Source organism: Trachemys scripta, chromosome 19 (assembly GCF_013100865.1).
Source record: "Trachemys scripta elegans isolate TJP31775 chromosome 19, CAS_Tse_1.0, whole genome shotgun sequence".
NCBI lineage: Eukaryota > Metazoa > Chordata > Testudines > Emydidae > Trachemys > Trachemys scripta.
The window spans coordinates 20,549,822-20,571,228 of record NC_048316.1 but is presented as its reverse complement, the minus strand read 5'-3'; the positions used below and the strand labels follow the sequence as shown (position 1 = coordinate 20,571,228).

The window sequence follows — 21,407 nt, the reverse complement described above, 5'->3', positions numbered from 1 at the left end:
CCTTCAGATCTCGGTGTAGCACCTTCGCCCTCCGAGTCCCACTCCCACTTGCTCAGCGTGGACATTTCCATTGCTTTCTCTTTTTGGGGCCTGCCCTCACCAGGTGCTGGCTGTCCCTGGCAGCGTGGTCTAGTGGGCAGGACACAGGACGCCGACTGGGGGGGACCTGGGCTGCCGATGCCATCCAAGGTGAGGGGTGTAAGGCATCTTTGAACTGCCCCTGTGTCCTCCCAGTCCTGGGCAGTGCTAGGGGCTGGCCGAGCTGCCAGTGTCACTCAGACAGCCCTGGGGCCTGTCAAAGTTACAGCAGCTGCCCTGGGGCTGCCCGTGGGCTCCTGGGCGTTCCCACGGTGCTGAGTGCCATGGCCCCATCTCTGGGGCTTCCCTCCTGCCCCAGTCCTACCCCACAGGCCCTCCGCCACAGCCTGGGATGGGCCACAGGGGGCAGCCTGACAGCTGTGTGCCACAGGTCCTGCACTGGAAGAGCCCTCCCCAGCCAGACCCGGCTGTAACGGCCCCTTTGCCTTGCTCTGGCCCGCTGGCATAGCACGCAGGGACCAAAACAAGGCTGAAGATCTTCCCTCTGGCTCTAGTCCTGTCTCCGCCACCGGCTCCCTGGTGACCATGGGCCAGGCCTGCTCCTCTCTACCCGTTTCCCCCACCGCTGGTCTGGCTGATCTATTGGAGGGGGGGATCTTTGGCACAGGGACTGTCTCTCGCTAGGGGCGTGGGTGGCACCCAGCTTAGTGGGGCCCTGATCTCAGCAGGGGTCAGCAGGTGCGTTTGGGATACACAGAATGAGAAGTCAGACCAGTGGCCTGAATCCTCATTTATCCTGCTCCGACAGGCCAAGGGGAAATGAGTGGCAGTCACAGTCACAAGCACTCCCAGGCCCCTGTCAGCGCCGCACAGAAGGGCTCTAGAGAAGCAAGAATCAGGCCCCCAGGGACTGATTCTCTCCCACCGTCAAACAAGCCCTGAGCATAGTGACCAGGCCCCCCAGGGGGCTGTGGGTGCAATTCCCCTCTCTATCAGGGCAGTAATCCCGGAGTGGACGAGCTGAGACCCGGGCCTGCCTGCATCACTCCGTCGCCGATCCCCGGCACCAATCTGGGGGCACCGGGAGAGCCGAGGGGAACGAGAGCAGGTCAGACTGCGGAGCGGCTGGACAGGCCAGCACTAGACAGGCTGTGCCTTAGGAGGGGCTCGGCCAGTGACGCTGGGGGAGGGGTAAGTGACACACAGGCAGGAATGTCAGCGATTCCTAGGCTCCCTCCCTCCCTCATCTGCCTGAGCCGCTTGTGGCCTACAATGGCTCTGCAGGGACAGGGCAGATTAAGCCTTGGGGAGCCAGTGCTCTGCAAATGGGGGCCTAATAGCAGATTTAAACAGCCGATGTTTCCTCCTGGGTGGGGTGCGGGGGGTCCTGCACAGGCCCCAGGGGACAGTCGGGAGAGGTGGGGAGGAAATCCTGTCCCTGAGCTACAGTCTGATTCACAGAAAATCACCCGACAAGAATAACAGCCGCCCCTGTGATGCTAAGGGCAGCGCGGTGACAGCAACGCTGTCCGACTGGGAACAGGCCCCACTTGGTAACCACAGGGCGGGCAGCAGGCCCGAGGTCACTGCAGGGGGGCTGTAGGGCTAAGAGTGGATACCAGCCCGGTCTAATCCCCCCTCCTCGTGCTAATGAGATCTTGAATTAGGAAAGGGTGGCAATGTGGCCTAGTGATTAGAGCAGGGGACTGAGCGTCAGGGTCTATATCTGATGCTGCCACTGACTCCCTGTGTGACTCTGGGGCAGTCACTTCCCTCTGCTGCCTCCACCTCTAAAATACCGGTACCGGGAGGATGACCTGCCTCGTGTGTGCTGCGGTGACACATGCAGAGGTCCTGTCACCAAGTGATGCCCTCCCTGCCATCAAGATGCCATCCTACTTGCACCAGGACCACCAAAACACACACCTAATTTGGCGCCTGACTTCAACAGGATGGAGACCTGGGGCTGATGGCCCCCATCACTCACCATGGAACAACATACCCCCTTGGGGGCTGGAACTGCAGTGCCAGGCTGTGATGGAGCAGGGGAGTTACATTGGGGACTGGGGACTGCCCTTGCAGGGAGATACCTGAGCTGTAACCTGAGCCAGGAGGGGGGTTGGGAGAAATGACACCTTCTGCCCGGGAGACTGAACAAAGGAGAGGAGGAGCAGAGGGGAGGGGAGAGAAGGCTGCTGGAGGGTTTTATTTTTAGTTTCCTGTTTTGGGCTGGGTGGTGCAACACAGGGAACCCCAAGCTGGGGTCTAAGCTCCCTGAACCCCCCAGAAGGACTTGATTGAGGGGTCCTGGTTGTACCTACAAGCTCTGCTGTAGATTGTGTTCCTATTGTCCAATAAACCTTCCATTTTACTGGCTGGCTGAGAGTCACAGTGAATCCCAGGAAGAGGGGTGCCAGGCCCCGACTCCCCTACACTCCATGACAACTGGTGGCAGTGATGGGATCTACTGCACCCCGTGGACGGCGCTTACTGCTCTGAGTGACTGGGGAGCAGTAAAATGAAGGAGGACTGACGGGGACCAAGTGGGCTGAAGAGTCAGAGAGAGATGGTTTCAGGGGGCGATTAACCCCTGGGAGTGTGTGACCAGAGAGAAGGACTTTTTCAGTAACAGGGTCCCCCGGGGGGATCACAGCGAGCGGTTCCAGGGGCGGAGGAGTCTGCAGCTCGACCCTGGCAGAGAGGGGGTGACCAGAAGAAGGACTGGCACACTAGGGGTCTCCCTGGCATGGTGAAAAGCGGAGAGCACAGGCCGGCGAGTGGCCAGCAGGAGGATGGATGCTAAATGCCTTAAGAGCGACCTGGTGGAGCTGTGCAGGCAGAGGGGGCTGCGCACTGGGAGGTCCACCAAAGAACAGCTCATTGCCCAGCTGGAGGAGAGGGATCGCTTGGATGAACCGAGCCCTGTCCCTGAGGGAAGCCGCCCGGCGGATGCAGCGGGGGCCCCGGGGCCTGACATGGCTGGGAGGGGTCAGACTGCTGCCGAGGACATCTCGAGACCCTGCCTACCTATACCTAGGGGAGGGGTTGGGAGAAGCCCAGCAAAAACTGAGGGCACCCTGACCCCGGCGGCCAGTAGGGGATCATCCTGGCAGAGTTCCCCGTCCCTGGAACGGATGCGGCCGGAATATGAATGAGAGATGAGACGGGAAGAGCTTGAGTTAAGGAAGCAAGAACTGAAGCAGGAGCGGGAAGAACGGGAAAAGCAGCGGGAAGAGAAGAAGAAACAGCGTCAGCATGAGGAGAACCAGCGTCAGCATGAGCTGGAACTGGCCAGGCTGAGGAGCAGTGGGGCCCCAGCTGCAGTGAGTGAGGGGGGACCCAAGACTGCAAAGAGCTTTGATAAGTGCTTTCTGGCCCAGCATAAGGAGGGGGAGGACATGGATACCTTCCTGACGGCCTTTGAGAATATCTGTGAGCTGCTCCAGGTTGACCCTGCAGAGAGGCTCCAGTTTCTCATTCCCTCACTGGACTCCACAGCCAGGGAGGTGTACAGCCGACTGAAAGTGGCGGAGAGAGGGGACTATGAACTATTCAAAAAGGCCCTGCTCTGCGAGTTTAGGCTGACTCCTGAGATGTATCGGAAAAGGTTCCGGAGTCAGCGTAAAACCCGTGAGGTCACCTACCTACAACTGGCCAACCGGGCGCAGGGGTATGCCCGCAAGTGGACAGCTGGGGCCCAAACTAAAGAAGACCTACTTGACCTATTCATACTGGAGCATGTGTATGAGCAGTGCCATCCGACCTGAGGTGATGGTTGATGGACCAAAAGCCAGAGAACCCGCAGCACGCAGGCCAGCTGGCCGACGAGTTTGTGAACAGTCGGGCAGGGGATGACAGGGAGGAGTCCCAAAGGAACAGTCCCACCACAACGCAGAGAGAGAGTCACCATAGGACCTCCCAGCAGGGAAATACGGAGAACCCCCACCAAAGGGGAACATCCAGTGTCAGGTCCATCCGACCCGCTCGAGGGGACCCACGGGACATGGGCTGCTACCACTGTGGCCAAAGAGGCCACATACGGGCCCAGTGTCTCAGGCTCAGGGACAGACTGAGCGGACCGAACCCACAGAGGGTTGACTGGGTAGAGACCCAGCCCGGCGAGAGGCAGCATTCCCAGGGAAGGGGGGCTGGCAGCGTACCACCTGTTAAGGAGGGAGGAGAGCTCCAGGCCAGCTCCTCTGGGGGGCTGGATGTTCCAGACTCAGGGTTTTGGGTTTACAGGGTGGGCGGGGGGCTGTCCCTCTGGAGAGAGTGCCTTGTTCCCCTGTAGGTGGATGGGAGGAAGGTCAATGGATACTGGGATACGGGCGCAGAGGTGACGCTGGCCCGGCCCGAGGTGGTGGCCCCCGATCGGGTGATGCCCAACACCTACCTGACCCTGACGGGGGTGGGCGGAACCCCATTCAAGGTGCCCGTGGCGAGGGTACACCTGAAGTGGGGGGCCAAGGAGGGCCCCAAGGATGTGGGGATACACCCGTATTTGCCCACTGAGGTGTTGATGGGGGGGGGGGACCTGGAGGACTGGCCAAGCAACCCCCAGGGTGCCCTGGTCATGACCCGTAGTCAGAGCGGTGAGGGGCACCGTGCCCTGACCTTGAGGAGGGTGCCTTGCCCGAGGCACAGGACCCTAATCCAGTGGGGAGGGAGTGCCCAGGGACACGACTCAGAGTGGCCTCGGACCCAGCCAGCGGAAGGGAGCAGGTCCCCATCCCTGTCCCAGCCGCTGAGTTCCAGGCTGAGGTACAGAAAGATCCCTCCTTGCGGAAGCTAAGGGACCTGGCTGACCTCAGTGTGGTACAGATCATGGGGAGAGGTTGCCAGGAGAGATACCTGTGGGAGAAGGGGTTCCTATACTGAGAATGGGCTCCCCCAGGGGAAGTGGAGTCATGGGGGATCCAGAGGCAGTGGTGGTACCCCAGAAGTTTTGCCACAAGCTACTGTACCTGGCCCATGACATCCCTCTTGCAGGGCACCAGGGAATCTGGCGCACCAGGCAGAGGCTGCTACAGAACTTTTACTGGCCTGGGGTCTTTACTATGGTTCAACAGTACTGCCAATCCTGTGACCCCTGCCAGAGGGTGGGGAAGGCCCGGGACAAGGGGAAAGCGGCGTTGAGGCCTTTGCCCATCATAGAGGAGCCTTTCCAGAAGGTGGTTATGGACATAGTGCAACCTCTCAGTAAGATGACCCGGTCAGGGAAGAAATACATTCTGGTGGTGGTAGATTTCGCCACCCACTACCCCGAGGCAGTGCCCTTATCGTCCATCAAAGCAGACACTGTGGCAGATGCACTGCTGACCATTTTCAGCCGAGCAGGGTTCCCCAAGGAAGTCTTAACAGACCAAGGGTCCAACTTCATGTCGGACCTACTCCGGTGCTTGTGGGAGAAATGTGGGGTCCGGCACAACTGGGCCTTAGTATATCACCCTCAATCCAACAGGCTGGTGGAGAGGTTCAACGGAACGCTAAAGATGATTCTAAAAACATTTATGAACCAGCACCCGCAGGTCTGGGACAAGTACTTACCTCACCTGCTGTTCGTGTACAGGGAGGTACCCCAGGAGTCTACCGGGTTTTCGCCTTTCGAACTGTTATACAGCAGGAGGGTAAGGGGGCCCCTAGACCTGATGAGAGATGAATGGGAGGGGAAGGCCACTCCCGAGGAAGAGTCGGTGGTGGAGTATGTCCTGACCTTCTGGGAAAGACTTGCCGAGCTCATGGGCCTGGCCAGGGAGAATCTGGCCAGAGCCCAGAGGAAGCAGAAGGTCTGGTATGACCGCACAGTGCGGGTCCGTGCCTTCGCCACCGGGGATCAGGTGACGGTCCTCATCCCCGTGAGGAACAACAAACTCCAGGCCACCTGGGAAGGGCACTTCAAGATTGTCAAGCAACTAAACGAGGTAAACTATGTGGTGGAGCTGTCAAACCGGGCACACCACCGCCGGGTGTACCATGTGAATATGATGAAGCCATATTATGACAGGGGGAATGTGGTGTTGGCCGTGTGTGGACATTGGGAGGAGCAGGGAGATGACCCTTTAGTAGACCTATTCCCTGAGACAAGAGCTGGCTCCCCCCTGGAAGCAATTCCCCTCTCTGATCAGCTGAGCCCGGCCCAGCAAGCTGAGATCAGAGCGGTGCTGCATCTGTACTGACAGCTGATTTCCAACCAGCCTGGACGCACTAATCTGACTGTCCACCGGGTGCAGACAGGATCGCACCCGCCTATAAAATGCTCCCCCTTCCGAGCCACAGGGAAAACTGCTCAGGACCTGGAAAGAGAGGTCGGGGACATGCTGGCTTTGGGGGTGATCCAGCCATCTTCCAGCCCTTGGGCCTGGCCAGTGGTGCTGGTCCCAGGGCTGTCTCCAGGCACCAGCTTGCCAAGCAGGTGCTTGGGGTGGCCACTCTGGAGAGGGGTGGCAGGTCCAGATATTCGGCGGCAATTCGGCGGACGGTCCCTCCCTCCCGCTCGGAGTGAAGGACCTCCCGCCGAATTGCTGCCGCAGATTGCGATTGTGATCACGGCTTTTTTTTTTTTTGCGCCGCTTGGGGCGGCAAAAACCCTGGAGCCGGCCCTGACTGGTCCCCAAAAAGGACGGGTCGATCCGGTTCTGTGTGGACTATCGGAAGCTCAATGCCATCACTGTAGCTGATGCCTACCCCATGCCCAGGCCTGATGAGCTCCTAGACAAGTTGGGAGATGCCCGGTACCTTATCGCCATGGATTTTACAAAGGGCTACTGGCAAGTGCCGCTGGATGCAGATGCCAGGCTGAAATCGGCCTTTATCACCCCTCTGGGGCTCTATGAGTTCCTGACCCTGCCTTTCGGCCTCAAGGGAGCACCGGCCACCTTCCAGCACCTGGTGGATCAGCTACTGAGTGGGATGAAGAGTTTTGCTGTGGTGTATATTGATGACATCTGTGTCTTTAGCCAGACCTGGGAGGACCATGTGTCCCAGGTTAAACAAGTGCTGGACTGACTCCAGGAGGCTGGGCTGACCGTAAAACCTGAGAAGTGCAAGGTGGGGATGGCTGAAGTATCCTACCTAGGTCACCGGGTGGGGAGCGGCTGCCTAAAGCCGGAACCAGCCAACGTGGAGGTGATCAGAGACTTGCCCGCTCCCCAAACCAAAAAGCAGGTCCAAGCCTTTATTGGGATGGCAGGGTACTATCGAAGGTTCGTGCCCCACTTTAGCTCCATAGCCGCCCCCATCACTGAGCTGTGCAAGAAGGGGAAGCCGGACAAGGTGGTCTGGACTGAGGAGTGCCAGGAGGCTCTCCGGGTGTTGAAGGAGGCTCTGGTCAGTGGCCCAGTTCTGGCAAACCCAGACTTTGACAAGCCCTTCATGGTGTTCACCGACGCCTCAGACACGGGACTGGGGGCGGTGTTAATGCAGGAGGATGAAAAGGGGGAGAGACCCCTGATCATGTACCTGAGCAAGAAGTTGCTACCCTGAGAGCAGAACTACGCGGCCATCGAGAAGGAATGCCTGGCCATGGTGTGGGCCCTCAAGAAACTAGAGCCATATCTCTTTGGGCGACACTTCACCGTGCACACCGACCACTCTCCCCTGACCTGGCTACACCAGAGGAAAGGAGCCAATGCCAATCTCCTGAGGTGGAGCCTGCTCCTGCAGGATTATGACATGGACGTGGTCCATGTGAAGGGAAGTGCCAACCTGATAGCAGACGCGTTGTCCCAGAGAGGAGGCCCTGAACTTCCCCGGGTCACTGGTCAGAGTGACGCCGCTCAGTTCGGGGAGAGATGTGATGGAGCAGGGGAGTTACATTGGGGATTGGGGACTGCCCTTGCAGGAAGATACCTGAGCTGTAACCTGAGCCAGGAGGGGGGGGTTGGGAGAAATGACACCTTCTGCCCGGGAGACTGAACAAAGGAGAGGAGGAGCAGAGGGAAGGGGAGAGAAGGCTGCTGGAGGGTTTTATTTTTAGTTTCCTGTTTTGGGCTGGGTGGTGCAACACAGGGAACCCCAAGCTGGGGTCTAAGCTCCCTGAACCCCCCAGAAGGACTTGATTGAGGGGTCCTGGTTGTACCTACAAGCTCTGCTGTAGACTGCGTTCCTATTGTCCAATAAACCTTCTGTTTTACTGGCTGGCTGAGAGTCACAGTGAATCCCAGGAAGAGGGGTGCCGGGCCCTGACTCCCCCACACTCCGTGACACAGGCTGCTGGAGGGGAGTCTAGTGCAGGAGCTGCGGGTGTGAAGCAAACTATGGGAGTGCTGCTAATAACAGAGCATTGACTCCTACAAGAGGCAGCATTGCACGCAGGGTGCATGGATGGGAGAGATAGGGTGGGTGTGCGACAGAGACATTATTAAATACTCACACGGTGATGGCAAAGATTCCTGGGCACTGTTTGCAAGAGGAGAGATGCCGCCCCAATGCCCTGGCAGAATTCAAACCTGGGTGTGACGTTCTGTACCTTGTGGGAACACTCTACACCCCCAAGTTCATCTTTATAATATGATTGTGTGGAATCCAATGCAAAGTTTGTCATATCGGTGTCTTCAGAAGGCTCATGATGCACTGAGCATTGCTGTTATAGTGATGTTATAAATTGTCATTTCATGTATTTAGTTATGAGGCTGAAAATGTGTCCTCATGGCTTAAAGCAAGCCCAGGCAAAACTCTCCAGGAGCAGAGGGGCGGTTCACACCTCATCAGGGCATGTATGGGACAAACCCAGCCCAGCCTCACAGGAACAAAGGACACTGGCCTAGGCAGCAACAAAGAATCTTTGGACTCTCGAGGGAGTCACCCCCCCACACACCTTTCTTTGGTCAGTTTGGGATTGCGATGAGGTAATGCTCACCTGACGCTGAAGGGGGGGGGCAAAGCCAAGAGGGAAGAAAGAACATGATAAAAGGGATAGAGGTTTGCCCTGCTCTTCCTCTCTCTTCCACCTCCATCTACAGACATCACCACCAAGCGACTGAAGCACTGATCAAAGGGGAGAGCCTGGCTGAAGGGCAACCAGCCAGCCTGTGGTGAGAAGCATCTAAGTTTGTAAGGGCATTGAAAGCATTAAGATCAGCTTAGAATGTGTTTTGCTTTTATTTCATTTGACCAAATCCAACTTGTTATGCTCTGATTTATAATCACTTAAAATCTGACTTTGTAGTTAATAAATCTGTTGGTTTATTCTACCTGAAGCACTGCATTTGGTTTGAAGAGTGTCAGAGGCTCCCCTGGGGATAACACGCCTGGTGCTTATCAATTTCTTTGTTAAACTGACAAACTCATATAAGCTTGCAGCGTCCAGCGGGTATAACTGGACACTGCAAGACGGAGGTTCCTAGGGCTGTGTCTGGGACCGGAGATATTGACTAGTGTCATTCAGCTGCACAATCCAAGGAGCAGCTTACATGCCAGAGGCTGTGCGTGACTAGCCCAGGAGGGGGGGTTCTCACAGCAGAGCAGGGCAAGGCTGGCTCCCAGAGTCAAGGATTGGGATGACCTAGCAGATCACCGGTCCGGATAACACCAGGGGAACGTCACACTGGATCATTACAACCCGCTTCTGACCTAACACTCTCCCTGCCATTGGGGTCGAGGTTCTTCCTCGCTTCCTGCCCTGAAGTGCTGTGCAGCATCGCAGTTCCCTAGTCCCCCCAGAGGGGCTGCCTGGCTCTGCTGGCTGATCCCAGGCTGCACAGAGCTTGGTACAAGCAGCATGGTTCAGAAAGCCCTTAGGCACCCGCCCATCAAATATAAGATCCTCTGCATCCTCCTCAAATGGGGAAGGCAGCGCTGAGCAAACAGCCACGTCTGCGACCTGCCTGAGCACCTCTTTGCACCAGGCTGACACCAGCATGGGCAGCGCTGGTGAGATTACACCAAACCCACAGCAGTGTCAGTGAGGGGGCCTAGGCCCAGAGCCTAGCTCCCAGCGTAGGTCTCTGCCCACTCCTCGCAGCATGTGCAGTTCATTTGATGGGTCTGCCTAAGGCAGCAGGGCCCAGATCCCCAAAGATATTTAGGCTCCTAACTCCCATTGATGTCAGTGAGAGTTAGGTGCTTAGGTACCTTTGGGGATCTAGGCCCAGGGTAAGAGGAACGGAGGGCAAAATCTAATCAAGCAACTTCCTACCTGTCCTGGCATGGAGACGAGTGACTCTTCCTGTTATGGCTTTGGGAGGGGCTTGCAGAGTGGGCACCACCGGGGAAGCTAGACAGAAGGTGGGGACAGAATGATAAAAGAAAAAGGAAAGACAAGGGCAGGGAGATCAAAGTGTCTGGGGCACGCTAGTCCCCGTGAGGAAATCTCTGCTGTGATGTGCCTCTGGTGGTGCTCACATCTAGAAGGGTCAAAGGACGCAGCAGCCCTTGGAACTGTTTTACTGATGCACAGCCCAGAATGTGCCGTTCCCAGATTAAGCATATTCATGTGCTCCTGTTCCCGGCACAAACAATGGGACCTGGAGCCTCAGCACACACAGGGTAGGAAGCCCCAGACTGACTGCTCCTGATGCGCGGACACAGCTGTACCCATGGGCCCTGGGCCGGTGACAGTTCTGCACCGTTGTGGCTAGTGACGCAAATTGTAGGCTGCTAAGAATTTCGGCCTTGGAGCCACGTACAGTCTCACCCCACCCCAGAGCAGAGCTCTGTGCAGCTCCCCAAGTTGTCGCTCTCAGTAACAGTAGCGGGTCCAATAAAAGATATGACCTCCTCCACCTTGTCTCACTAATATCCTGGGACCGACACGGCTACACCACTGCAGACATTCTCCCCGTCAGACACTTAATGGAGGAATAATGAAAAGCCCCGCAGGTGTTAATGTCTCCCAAAGTCGGGGCCTTCCAATGGAAACACTGAGAGCCCCTTATTTCCAGAAGTGATGGTAGGTGAGGCCAGAGAGCTCAGGAGAGACACCAGAGAGACCAGCACTGCACCCGTGTACCATGGAGAGCACACGTATATACCCCTGAGAGCGCCAAGGGCTGCACCCACACCCCTGGAGAGCAGCATGTGGAACACAGCAGCACACCACAGCCTGGATCTCACCATAGGAGACCCCCACGGGCTTCACTTATAGACCACAAAAAGCCTCGTGACTTGTGTCTGTGCAGCGACAGCACCACAGACAGTGCTTCAGGCACTAGGGGCTGTATTGATGTCCCATGGACAGTGCCACGGAGAGGGCTGCATTCACAGCGAGGAGTCATGGCCTGACATGTAACTAAGGCCCACGGTGCAGCCTGTATCCATGTACCACGGACAGCACTGCAGGGCACCACTGACCAGACCCATGTACCATGGACAGCACCCTGGAGACTGCTGCTGGCCAGCCGAGTACCACGGAGAGCCCAGGAGAGGACTTTGGGGTGTCTGGGCACCACGGAGAGCATGGCAGGCTCCCCCAGGCCAGGCCCGGGGGCCACTGGCTGTGCCCTGGGCACTCACTCTCTTTCCATCACACTTTTTCTTTTCCAATAGGCCATGCTCATGAGGGGGAGGGCCAACATGCTAGGAGATGGGGGAGGGGATGGATTTTGGCAAAGGGGGCGAGGTTCCTGTTTTCCCATTCCCCAACGCGAGTCGGATGGGGTCGTTCCCCCGATGGGTCTGTTTTAGGGGCAGAGGGAGAGCGGAGAGCAATGAGTCACGCAGGAGAAGATGGATGGGCTTGTGGTACATGCAGCACAGGGCTTTGGTTTCTTAGCCCCAGCCACACAAAGGAAGAAGCAGGAATTGACTGTATGTATTAGCATCTCCCCGACGTGCCGAGATCTCGCATATATTTGCTTCTCATCAGCGAGAGCAATCCTCCCGCTCTCCTCAGACAGGAAGAATGTCCCACTACAAAGCTCCCGTCCCTCAGCACAGGTGGTTCGCGGTGTACTAAGCAGAGACACAGGCTTCAATTAAGCTCATTTGACTGACTCCAGATCCTGTCCTCTCTGCAGACTCCCTTTGCAATGCCCAGTGTCCTCCTGACGCGGTTCCCAAAGGCTGAGAGCAGATGTCTCAAGCAGGGAGCTGTTCCTCTCGAGCAAGCCAGAGTCTGAGCTCCATGCACTGGGGGATCTGCAGTAACCTCACTGAAGTCGCTGGATGCTCAGCACTGTGGAACATGGGGCCACTTACTTAGGTGCCTGATTAAGGATCCAGGAGCCTGACTTTAGGCTCCTGTTTTTAGAAATCTTGGCTCCAGTGATTTCTTAGCTGCCCTGGGGTACTGCCCTGGTCTCAGAAGCAGTGCTGAAATCCTGCATTTCCCCTCTCTCAGGTACTCCCATGGCCACCATCACCGCTGTGTCAGAGCATCTCACAATCCTTAATGCAGTTATCCTCCAACACCCCTGCGAGCTAGGCCTATTAGCCCCATTGCACAGACGGGAAACTGAGGCATGGAGCTGCAATGAGTCACCCAAGGGCACACAGGGAGTCTGGGGCAGAGCTCACCTCTTCCTAGCAGCTCAGGCTAGTGCACCAGCCACTGGGCCAGCCTTTGGATTTGTTAAAAAAAAAAAGGCCCTGCCCAACAGCTCTGAGAGCTAGAACACCAGCTCGGAGCCCTTTCACAGCCACTCATCGCACCTGCAGAGATCAGATTCAGCCACACCCCTATGGCAAAGCCACACCAATCCACTGCGCCCCTCCCTCACACTGCAGCCTCCCCCGGCTCTCAGCAGGGAAGGAGAAGCCCTGCAGCAGGCACAAAGGGCCAAAGATTCCAGCGGGTTGGCACCCAGGGTTCAGAGGAAGTGGCTCTTATGCATAGGATGCCGTGCCAGCAGCCCCCTCCCCCTCCCAAGGGAACCCCTCCACGGGTTACAAAATGGCAGTGGGGCCACCAGCTCACTCTTGACCTGAGACTCTAAGCCACCCAGAGACCCCCAGGCTGTCAATACAGGTCACAGTGCACTGAGGTCCTGGGATGTCACTGGGATGGCCGGATGCATTCTACTCTGACTGGATTTTGGCTGCAGCCCCGTGTCAAGCCATCAGCTGTCTAGTCTCAAGCACCACAGATAATGGTAGCAAGGTCTGACTCTGGAGAAGAGGCCTCAGTCTTGTTGCTGGATCCCGCTGGAAAGCACCATCCTGGCCTCTGCTGCAACCTGATCATCTAACAAGGCCCCAAAGTTGCAGACTGGAGGGACAAAGCGCTGACTCCGCCTCGAAGGGCTGACACGGCACCATTAGCAGAGTCTAGGAGCTCCAGCTGTTTCACTTAGTAAAGAGAAGGAGAAGGGGTGACTTGATCTCAGTCTACAAGTATTTATACAGGGAACAGAACAGGCTCTTCCGTCTAGCAGAGGAAGGTCCAACACAAGCCAATGGCTGGAAGTTGAAGCTGGACAAATTCAGACTGGCAACAAGGCACACATTTTTAACAGGGAGGGTAAATGGTAAATGGTTCTCATCCAGTGGTTACTGGAACAACTGACCAGATTCTCCATCACTGTCAATTTGTAACTCCATAGAATCATAGAATATCAGGGTTGGAAGGGACCTCAGGAGGTCATCTAGTCCAACCCCCTGCTCAAAGCAGGACCAATCCCCAACTAAATCATCCCAGCCAGGGCTTTGTCAAGCCTGACCTTAAAAACCTCTAAGGAAGGAGATTCCACCACCTCCCTACGTAATCCATTTGTCACGGAGTCCCCGGGCGATGCTCTGGAACTGCTCCCCACAAAGCCAGTCAGGACTTTGAGGCGCCGCCTCTCCCTTGGAGCCGACTGTCTTCAGGGCAAGAAGCTCACACAGCTTCACCTTCCTGGGTCTGACCTTGGAGCATTCAGCATATGCCCCTCCGTGTGCTTCCCACAGCGAGTCCGCCCAGGTGGGGTCCTGGGGAAGCCAGAGGGTCCTGCACGCACCCCCACTTCACAGTCAGATGTGACTCTTAGCCAACCAGTAAAACAGAGGTTTATTAGATGACAGGAACACAGTCTAAAACAGAGGTTGTAGGTCCAGAGAACAGAAATCTCTGAATAACCAGTCACAAGAGCTGACATTTCTATAGCATCTTTCACCCTGAAGGATCCCAGAACGTTTGATAACCCGTGAATCTAAATCTTGGCAAGTCATTTACCCCAGTGCAAAATCTGACTGTCTGGTCTTCCAGAGCTTCCCATCCATTGAACTGGCATCATGACAATGCAATGGAAAACCTGGCCCAGTGCACACTCATTGCTGAAGTGGAAAGTACCAGCCGTTTAACAGCACGCAGTAACACGACCCAAGCCGAGGACAGGAAGTGAAGAATACTGTGTCCAATTGATGTGGCAGACAGAACCTAAGTACTGGGTAGAATGTACCTGTCCAAGATACCACCTTCAATTTACTAGTTAACTGCACAGAGTCATTTCAGTCCAGATGGATCATCTCTAGGGCTAGGTAATGAGTCCTGTCTGTAGGAATTTAAGCCATAATGTAGAATTCTAGAGCAGAGATAAAATTCTCTAGCATGGCCCAAAACAATAATAGAAAAAGCTGATCTTCAGCTGATTTGGCCCATAGATTTTTAACAGACAATGATCACTTTTTTTTGGACCATGCTAGAGAATTCTAGTCCTGCTCTAGAATTCTATAGAATGGCTGTAGGCAGGACCTCATTTTCTATTCAGTTCTGTAGGTTTCCTAGAACAATTTCTATCAATCGCATTAGATGTCTATATACCTATTGCTTTAAACATGCTATAGAACTTTTCCACATGAGTTTGAGTTGATTCATTCAGTCACGGAGCAGGAACACTCACTCATGTCAATCACTGTTTTTTTCCTTCTGAGTTGCAGAATCTTTTTTCTGGAAGAAGAGAGATTCCCAATCCTAATTTCCACACTGGAGACCTGGGGAAAACCAGTGGGCCCTGGGCTGGGATTCAGGAGGCCTGGTTTATATTCCTGGCTCTGCCACTGGCCCGCTGGATGACCTTGGGTCAGTCACATCACTGCTCCGTGCCTCAATTTCTCCACCTGTAAAGTGGAGATAATACTGACCTGCTCTCTAAGGTGCTTTGAGCTCTAGGTCTGAAAAGTGCTATATAAGAACTAGGCATTATCACTACTTGCGTGCTGCAGGTTTGTATTCATCAGCAGGCACAAATGCCAGCTTTCCAAGACTCCAGCTATTGAATTTCGCTCCTGCATTTTATCAAAGCCTTCTCAATAAAGTTCTCTCTCTTTCATTGCCGCTTCTCAGAGAAGAAACTTTAGAAGCAACAGAAAAAGATTCAGATCACAGGTAAAGTCTCATTAGTGCTTCAGAAATTGTCAGGGCCCTAAAGGAACAATGGCAAAGATCAGACACACGGATGGTGCCACGCCTTCTCACTCCTTCCAGGTACATCCTGCCTGGGTAATTCCAGGCCATAGACTTACACTCGGATATATAAAAAAGCTGGAGAGTACGATCAGCCACACATGGCCCATTCCAGTCTTTGCAGCATGGGCCCAGTGCTGAGGGTCCTTTCACCTCCAAAGGCAATGGGAGCTAAGGGTGCAGAGCACCTCACAGGCCCGGGCCCCCAGTCTGCCTTTTGAATGCTACTCAAATGTACCATGAGAAAAAGAATTTTGTGGCAACCTTTTGGCGCTGCTTCCTTCCTTTGCCAGGGCCCCCCAGCAGCCCCAGACCCAGCAGCCCCTTCCTCCGGGTCTTTTCCTGCCCTACATTTTTATACTCAAACCATAAGCTTTTCGTTAGCACTGTTTAGCTTCTAGGAAAGCAACCTGAGAAACCCTTCCTGGGTTGCCGTTAGCTGTTGAAGATCCTCCCCTTGCTGTGGTCTAGAGCTAGGGCATTAGCTGAGGGACCCGTTCTACCACTGATAGGTTGTACAGCCGTGGGCATGTTCCTTCCCTCTCTCTCTCAGTTTCTCCATCTGTAAAATGGGGCCAATGATATTGATGAACTTGGAGCTCTAGGAGTGAAAAGCATTAGCTAGACAAGTTAGCTCTTATCCCACTCCATAGTACTTACAGGGCACCTACCACTGGAGTATCTGAGCACTTTCCCCAGCCCAGCTCCACAGAGCCATTATCTCCACTTTACAGCTGCTGAACTGAAGTACCCAGATGCTATGGCAGCACCCAGCTCTTATTGAAATCAGCTGGGCCTAGATGGCTTACCTCTGCTTACACAAGGAGTCCATAGAAGAGCAAGGTCTTGAACCCAGTTCTCCTAAGTCCTATGCTGCTGCCCAAACCACTGGGCCATCCTTCCTCCCTGCATGATAAGGCCAAGTCTACACCTACAAATTACACTGACTTAGCTACATTACTCCAGGCTACGGCAAAAGCCATGTGTTGACTTAACCGCTGGTGTAGATGCATTTAGACCAATGGACGAATTCTTCCGTCAACCTAGTGACCACCTCTCAGGGAGGTGGATTAACTACACTGGTGAAACCCCCCTTCTGGATGGAGGAAGCGTTTACCCTACGGTGCTACGGTGGCACAGCTGCAGTGCCGAAGAGTCACTAGCAACCAGCTGAGGTTGTGTAAGTAAAACACTTAGCCCCACAAAGCCCTAGAAGAATGACAGCCGCCAGCCAAGGGAAGCCTTCACTCGCTTGCCATGCCACTCATCCCTCCCATTCGCCACTCTCACTGACTCCACGGAGAAACCGGCTTCAACCTTGCAGACGGACACACAGTGTCTCTAGCTCACACCATAAGGCTGAACCATGGCTCTGGCCTTGTGCTTTCCCCTGGAGCATGTCGCCTATCCCAGGGTGCGATATTCATTTTCCTGAGGATGGAGCTACCTGCTCCAACATCTGTATTCCACACCATCCTCCGTTCCAAGCAGGCCTGTGCGCTCAGCCCGGTCACCTTATCCCACCCTCAGGATTCTTCATTGTAAAAAGCTGCTGACTCACACAGTCCAGCTTCTTAACCTGCCAACCAAGCAGGTGAGACTCTGGAGTGGACATGCCTTACACAGAGCCTGAAGGTCAACCAACTTGGGCACTGCCTGGCCAGCAGGGACATGAGCTCTCAGCTAGGAATGCCCTGCCCTGCCTTAGCTTGCAGACTGGGGCCCTGCCTGCCATCACATCCCAGGCTGGCTGGCTGGTGCTCGGAGCTTTAACCAGAAAGGATTTTGCAAATCACCTCCTTGAAATCAGCTTTCGGGTCTCAGTGGAAAAGCCAGGAGAAAGGCGCTGGACTTGGCCTCTGTTCAGCCCAAAGAGAATCCAAAGACCTTGTTTATCCAAGCTAGATCTTGGAACCATCAGTCAACATCAGTCTCCGGGCGCAAGCATAACACAGGTTCATTCAGTACCTCTGCCTCCTCCCACCTCGAGGGCCTGATCCTCCAGCCTGTGCTCCAGAACAGATTCTGTTGATGTCGAAGTCCATAGGAGTTTTGCCATCAACCCCAATGAGTGCAAGTTTGATCCCTCAGTCCTTTCCCAGGCAAAGCTCCCACGGACTTCAGTGAGGCTTTGGCCTGAGTTTCCAAGCTGTGAAGAACCAAGTGGAGAGTACGAGAGCCCCAGGGATCTACTCTCTTGAACGCAAGTAAAGCCATGCACAACAGGAAATAGGTCCTCAGAGTGGGGTGCTCTAGCTGCTACTGCCAGCCGTCCAGCAAGCCGCAGGCACATCCCATCCCGCTCTTTGTCGCTGCTCAGCATTATGGCTAAGAGTCGTGTTCTGGAACAGCAACAGTGCAGTCCGTGTTCTATGGGCCCAGACATGAATTAATTCAGCCTCGCAGCCCCTGCTGCCATGTGGGTGACCGTCACTAACTTCACTTCATGGATGCCGAAGCTGGGACCCAGTGAGGTGAAGGGATCGCAGGGCTGGGAACTGATCCCACAGCGCTGGATGCCCAGGCCTGTGCTCAGTAGTGGCATTCCTTGCCCAAGTTATGATTGTGTGAATGGAGATACCCGGAGCGAGCAGTGGCAGAGAATGGGCATTGTAAGGAAACCAGGCACTTGGTTTTCTCTTTCCTCCTGTGTTTTGCTCTAAGTCTAAGCAGATCCACACATAGAAAGACGGGCCCTGACCCAGGCTATGCCCTAGAGCTGGCCTGGAGCATCTATCAGGTAAGGCAGGTGGAGAATGCTACAGGCCAAGGAAGGAATCCGTCACCTGTGAGCCACAGAGAAGCTCATCCAGCAAACAGCTGTAACAAATCCACAGTGTCCTAAGGCAGGGGGAGGGGCAGAACCCTGGAGATGTCTACGGTCAGCTATGAACACACCGGCTGATTGCCCCTGGGTCTGTGCCATACCACATCTCAAACAATCCCGCCAGGACAGGCTGCCATAAAGCAAACCCATCAAGCGGCCCCAATGGGCTAGTGGTAGGCAGACCGGGGAACGAAGAGCCATGTGGAGAAGGGTCATTCAAGGAATGAGCTGTGTAATCTATCAGCACTTTGCTGGGAATGCCCAGTAACCACAGCCCGATGCCTGCTCTTGGCACACAAGGGGCAGCGCGGGCAGACCTGTCCCCTGTGTACAGCAAGGCAGATCTGTGCTCCTCAAGCCATGGGGATCCACACCAGGGTTTTACCAGCTGAGTGCCCGGGGCAGCTGCTGGGCCAAGGCAAATGCATGGGAGAATCCAGGGTTGGGTTATCTCCACCAAGAGCACGTGGAGACTCAACAAACGACTATCAACCCCAGAGCCACAAAAATTCCCTCTGCCATCGGCTCCGAGTCTGTACCAGCAGCGCTGGGGGATCAAAGTGAAATGTTCCACAGGGCTCTCAGCGGAGCCATCAGACAGTCACAGCCAGCCGCACTGGCTCCCTTTCCCTCACCGGCAACCGCCACGGAGCCGGGGTTGTCCCTGTGGCATGGTCCTTGCAGACACGAGCTAATCAGTGTGCCATATAGGGAAGGGAGGGCAGCAGAGAAAGGGCACCAAGAGATAGGATTAAACATTAACCCTTTGCAGACAGGGACAGGCGTTAGGGATCAGCTAGCACACACGACCCAGGAATGAGTGTGAGCGAACGCCCCTCCGGGAGGCATGCCCCTGTCCTAGGTCACTGCTTTAAGGTGCCACAAACATTCCCACTATAATTATGTTCAGCCTTTAATTACAGACCTGTCCTAATTAGGTGACAGACGCCTCACAGGTCCCTTTGGTGGCTGTGTACAGTAGCTAGTAATAGCCATCCTTTACATTTATCTGGTGCATTTCATTTAAGCATCTCAAGGTGCCTTACAAAGCTGGGCGCGAATGATCACCCCCATTTAACAAGCAGAGAAACTGAGGCACAGAGCAGGGCAGCGACTCAGCGACAAGAACCACGAGTCCTGACTCCCAGCTGCCTTCTCTAACCACCGGACACTGCTCCCTTCCGCACGCTGGGCCCAGACAACTCCGGGTCACGCGCTCCGGAGCCACACACCCGCCCCAGCCTGCTGTTCTTGGAAAGCCAGTGGGAGGTGCGAAGCCCATTGACAGGGCCAAGGCCCCGCGGTACATACCTGCCGCCTGCGCGTGTGCAGGGCATGTGCCAAGCAGCTCGGCGTGCTGCTCCCACCAGCCATGACAGTCTGGCCTCCGAAGGGTTAAGCTGAAGGTGCTTGTGTGTGGAGTGGGCTCTGGCTGGGCTCCCCTAGGCCAGGGGCCTGAAGCCAGCGTGCCCGGGCCCTGCAGCTGCTCCCTGGCTCCCACGCCTCGTCGCCTACCAGTGGGCGCCTGGCGGTGCCCTGCTCTCCTGCTGCCTCTCCCCGTCAGACAGCCGAGCAGGGGAGAAAAATGCCATAATTCATTAGCATTCCAATGTGGCTCACGTGCCTGGCGCCGCCAATGGCAGCTCCAGCCAGGCTGGCCTGGCCCTGCCTCCTCCCGCTCCTGGGAAACAGCCTTGGCAGGTCAGTGGAGCTGCAGGCCTCAGCCACTCTCCATAGCAACAGGGGCAGGAGGAAGGGGGGCGGTGTGGGGAAGAGCAGAACTCCTTCCCCATGGAGCTGCCATGGCCCCAGCACAGCGCCTGGAGTGGGCGTTTGTGGCTGGGGGCTGCGGTACCACCCAGAGCCCCAACTGCCCGGGGGGATCAGCCCCGCGAACCCTGACCCCGCTCTGCCACACAGCCCGTCTCCTGGAGCGCCGAGCCCCGCTGACACGATGGGGGCGAAGAGAGCCACAGGGCAGAGAGAGCTCTGACACCAGGCACTGGCCAGCCTGGCACTGGCGATGGGCAGATGCCGATGCCGATGGGCAGATGCCGGCCCCACTGGGCAGATGCAGGCGGTGTGGAGCAGATGCTAGCCCCACTGGATGGATACTGGCCCCATTGGCCAGATGCTGATGGTGTGGGGCAGACGCTGGCCTCACTGAGCACATACTGATGGTATGGGGCAGGTGCCAACCCCAATAGACAGATGCCAGCCCCACTGGGCAGATGCTGGTGGTGCGAAACAGATACTGGCCCTGCTGGACACATACTGATTGTGAGGGGCAGATGCCAGCCCCACTAGCAGTGAGCTGGCATCACTCCTCCTTTTGGTGCTCTGGGCTCTGCCACCCAGCAGGCGCCGGGCCCGTGTTTGGTGACCACTGCAGAGTGTGTCGTGGAATGGGTGTAAAAGGGATTGTTTACGGAGGCTGCTGGACAGAGACAGATGCTGTGGTGCCCTCTGGCTTGCCAGTTCAGGCAGTCTGGGCTGCCTCGTGTTGCCATGCAGGGGCTCTAGTTATCTGTCGCCCTGCATCTGATGCAGACATTGGCACCAGTGCAGCGAGGGTGTCAAATACTCCTGCTCGGAGGTGGGGGTTAAAGTCACTTTGCACGAGTGTAAATGGTTGCCGGGGGCGATGTGGTGTCTACCGCCCAGGACTGGAAGGGGTTCAGGTGGCCAGGCAGGACTATTAACTCCACAGGCTGCACTTGGAGGAAGAGCCAGGGAGCAAGGGATTGATTGCAAGCAGGTTCAGCTGGGCAGGAACAGGCAGGGCCTCTGAAGCAGGAAGCTGGCATCAGATGGGGAGGTGGGGAAGCAGCTACTGGGAAGGGCAGGCGGTCACTCCTGAGAGCAGGGAACCTGGACTGGCAAACCCAGGGGGAGGGGGCAGGAGGTTGAGCTGCGAAGTAGGAAGGAATCTAGAGGAAGAGCAACATGGCCTGGGAGTGAGCAGGCCACTGTTGCTAGAGGTAGGGTCCCTGGGCTGGAACCCAGGGTAGAGGGCGGGTGGGCCCGGGTTCCCCTGCCAGCCACCGGAGGAGTGGTCTGGTCAGAGCTGTGAAGGGAAGACTGCCATTTCGTCCAGCAGGACTTTGCTACCCCTGGAAGGGGACCGTGTGTGGTGACCCGGCTGGAGGGCCGAGTCACAAAGAGGAGGCTGCAGATCCTAGAGCGAGAGGGGCTGCAGGGTGAGATAGGACAAGGGAAGAC

General features: G+C 55.9%; 1 protein-coding gene across 4 annotated transcripts in view; it reads right to left on the bottom strand.

Annotated features, from left to right (window-relative positions):
- Nucleotides 1–19,776, bottom strand: part of PHC2 (polyhomeotic homolog 2) — a 135,658-nt gene extending 115,882 nt beyond the window's left edge. For 3 of the 4 annotated variants that reach the window (XM_034753269.1, XM_034753271.1, XM_034753272.1), the window contains exon 1: nt 19,497–19,776. The gene's annotated coding sequence lies outside the window, so the exon portion shown is untranslated. The remainder of the gene's footprint in view (nt 1–19,496) is intronic. The other variant, XM_034753273.1, reaches the window with a different exon arrangement.
- Between the last annotated feature and the right edge of the window lie 1,631 nt (nt 19,777–21,407).